This window comes from Suricata suricatta, chromosome 9, assembly GCF_006229205.1.
Source record: "Suricata suricatta isolate VVHF042 chromosome 9, meerkat_22Aug2017_6uvM2_HiC, whole genome shotgun sequence".
Classification (NCBI taxonomy): domain Eukaryota; kingdom Metazoa; phylum Chordata; class Mammalia; order Carnivora; family Herpestidae; genus Suricata; species Suricata suricatta.
The window spans coordinates 30,857,531-30,861,121 of record NC_043708.1 but is presented as its reverse complement, the minus strand read 5'-3'; the positions used below and the strand labels follow the sequence as shown (position 1 = coordinate 30,861,121).

The following is a 3,591-nucleotide window of genomic DNA, read 5'->3' as shown; positions in this document are numbered from 1 at the left end:
CTGGCCCAGAAGTCCAAGTTTCTCACAGGATTGGCCATGAGTGATGATTGTTGGAGCTGGGTTTTTTTATTTTTTATTTATTTCTGAGAGACAGAGAGAGACTATATGAGCAGGGGAGGGTCAGAGAGAGAGGGAGACATAGAATCTGAAGCAGGCTCCAGGCTCTGAGCTAGCTGTCAGCACAGGGCCTGATGCAGGGCTCAAACCCATGAACCGTGAGATCATGACCTAAGCCAAAGACAGACACCCAACCAACTGAGCCATCCAGGTGCCCCTCTGGGCTTTTTTTTTTTTTTTAAATTAGGCTTGCTTCTTTTAAAATGTGTATTTGAATTTTCCATAATCAACTTTTTAAAAAAATCTGTATTTCTTTAGCAGTGATCTGCATGTTTTTTGTTTGTTTTAAAGTAATGTTTAATTGCAACCTATAAACAGACCATAGGTGGATCTCTAGACAGTCCTCACCCCACCCCAGCCACCCAAATCAGACATCCACTATTCCAAGGTTACACACGTGAACTGGGATAATTATTCACCTTCACAGGTCATTCTTCTCTTTAAATATAGGGTTGACCTCAGATTTATTTATTTATTTATTTATTTTTTAATGTTTTATTTAGTTTTGATAGACAGAGCATGAGAGGGGGAGGGGCAGAGAGAGAAGGAGACACAGAACCAGAAGCAGGCTCCAGGCTCTGAGCTAGCTGTCAGCACAGAGCCTGACACGGGGCTCGAACCCACAAACGTGAGATCTGACCTGAGCCGAAGTCGGAGGCCTAACCGACTGAGCCACCCAGGCACCCCAACCTCAGATTCATTTTGAAAAGCCAGCTTCTCTGGCAGACAAAATTTGATTTGATTTGTACACTAAAATTTTCAAGAATATAAATGTCATGCAGAGCAGAGAACTTATATTCAGCCTGGAACAGTATTTTACACAATTTATGTGCTCAGAAGCCAGGGAAGGAAGACTTCTCATTCCCAACCCTCTCAAATGGAGAGAAACCAAAGCCTGATGGACGGACGGCTCTCTCAGCCAGTTTTAGCTCCTGGCCTTACTTTGCACTCCTCTGTGGCAGGTGGATGAGGAGTCAGGGCTTCCCCAGATTAGAGCTTCCCAAAGATACACAGTCCAGGGAAAGGCGTGAGGCTGCTGTTTTCCAGTTCAGGTCCCATGTGGTTTCCCTGGGGCCATTTCACCTGTGATGTCCTTCGGTGCTCTCCTCTTTGTCTTGCTGCTATCCCATCACCCAAGGCCTCTCCAGTCATGATTGCGCATGTTCCTACTGGTCAAGGAGCTCGCTGTGAGCAGCCCTTTAGAGCAGCTGTCACATTTGAGTAGCATCTGCTTTCTGACAAGCTTGAAGACAAAAAGAAGGAAGTCACTGAGACTTTCCCAGTGGAAGCGAGAACACAAGCAGCCTTTGGGGCACAGATCAATGTACTGTGCGTTTAGTGGCCTGGCAGCATGTGGCAGGGGAGAGGGGACTGATCCCCAGAGGGGGCAAGGATCTTATGCTCTCAGCTCTGGTGTTTGTGCAGGGTCCTAATGCTGGAATGGTTCCCGAAGCCTTTGGCTCCAGCCTTCCCTGGAGAGGGAAACAGACCAAGGCAAAATGCCTGCTGTGTTTTAAATAGATTCTGCTGGCCGCAGCCAATAAGCCCAACTGCTTGGGAGGTGAACGACCCTTCCCAAGAGATTTCTGTCGCACCGTTCCTCCTGCCCCCAGCCCCTCACACACTGCCCCCTCCCAGCCCTCCTGCTCCTCCTCTCTGACCTGCCTCTTCTCGAAGCTCTCCTGATGGCTTCTTTTCGGGCCTGTCTGGTTTTAGTATTCGTTACACTTTTACTGGTTTTCACTCCCTGCTTTTTCCTTCCTGAAGCCGTTTTCTCATACTCTGTACCTTTTCATCTCTTGTGTCCACTCTGTCAAGTGCACGTCTCCATCTGCTGCTCCTTGTCTGACTCTTCCATGGCTTCTCAATTGTCCCCTTGCCCACACCTTCCCATGGCCTGCTGGGGGACAGCTTGCCCTCACGTGGGCTCTGCTGACCCTAGAGAGAAGTCGGTGCAGGGGTTTTGAATGGACGGTGGAGGAGCCTACCTTGAGCAATCCCAGTTATGGGTCAGGTGACACCGCCAGTCTGGGCAGTGGACCTCAAAGATGGCGGCTGTCACTGGGCAGGGTGGCAGTGAAATAGGTAAGTCAGAAGAGGGGAAGTAGGGGCCATAGAAGTGACGATGGCCAGCACCCATCGAAGGTGATAATCAGAACAGGTGGTAGAAGAAGGCTGGGTGGTAGCTAGCTCTCACATGGGAAAGCTGAGCAGGGGCTATGCTGGGGGGGAAACCAGGAGAGTGAGACCAGTGAGAGCGCCCAGCTCTGCCCAGCAGAGGGTGGGGCCAGGAGAAGGGGGAGCCTCCAAGACTCTCCCCGTGCATCTCTGGTCCTTTTGTTTTTTTTCCTTTCATGTTCCTGCCCTCATGTTACATTAGCAGAAAACAAAACAAAAAGCAGTCTGTCTTTGAAAGGGAATGGCAAGATCTGGAGAATTTACAGCAGGATGCAGCACTTCCCCATCTACTGGACTCTTGGGCCCCTTTGCGCATCAGGCCGCTGGAGCCATGCTCGCCAGCCCCTTACTGAGGCGCCTTGAATGGAGTCCCTGGGCCAGCCCAACAGCCCAGCCCCAGAGCCCGCGGCAAGGGCAGCCGGCAGCGGTGCGCACCTGCGGAACCCCTCCACGTGCAGGGGAACCGGAGCAGGGCTCTCCCCCAGCCAGGCTGGAGGGCTGGGACCTGGTCTGGGGCAGGGCCTGGGCTGAGGGGTGGCTTCCGGATGTGATGCCGGCCAGTCATGGTCTCCTCTACGCCCAGGCTGCAGAGAGGCCTGTGGGGGAAGAAAGAAAAAGGAAAACTCTTCTCTTGCTTAAAAAAAAAATGTTTAAACTGAAGAGGTAATAAATGCATGTGGCAAAAAATTCAAAAGATACAAAAGAATGGATGATGAAAAGTCTCCTACTTCTGTTTTGAAGTTCCCTCTTCAGGCATCATGGACGTACCAATTTCTGCACGTTCTTCTAACTTCTTTTTAGGTCTGCTGTTAATCTAGAAGTTTTTAGGATTTTGATCCAATGGAATATTCGAAACTGTTTGGATGTATATGTATGTATGTAATGTGTGTGGAGGGACTTAATGATAATAAAGAAAATTGTATCTCGGTTTATTGCCAATAATTCTTGCTGGGGCAGGAATGGTTTAAAATATTAAAGTAACCAGGGCACCTGGGTGGCTCAGTCAGGTAAGTAGTAAGCATCCGACTTCTGTTCAGGTCATAATCTCAAGGTTTACCAGTTCGAGTCCTGCGTCCGGCTCAGTGCTGGCAGCTCAGAGCCTGGAGCCTGCTTCAGATTCTTTGTCTCCCTTTCTCTCTGCCCCTCTGCTACTCATTCTCATTCTCATTCTCTCTCTCTCTCTCTCTCTCTCTCTCTCTCTCTCTCTTTCTCTCTCTCTCTCTCTTTCTCTCTCTCAGAAGTAAATAAACATTAAAAAAAACAATTTTTTAACAAGTAACTAAATAAGAGTCTTAA

The 3,591-nt window shown here is 49.1% G+C and overlaps 1 protein-coding gene across 2 annotated transcripts in view; it reads left to right on the top strand.

Moving 5' to 3' along the window:
- EXD2 (exonuclease 3'-5' domain containing 2) overlaps positions 1 to 3,225 on the top strand; it is a 52,410-nt gene extending 49,185 nt beyond the window's left edge. For both annotated transcript variants that reach the window (XM_029950257.1, XM_029950261.1), the window contains one exon: positions 2,501 to 3,225. The gene's annotated coding sequence lies outside the window, so the exon portion shown is untranslated. The remainder of the gene's footprint in view (positions 1 to 2,500) is intronic.
- The last annotated feature ends 366 nt before the right edge of the window (positions 3,226 to 3,591 follow it).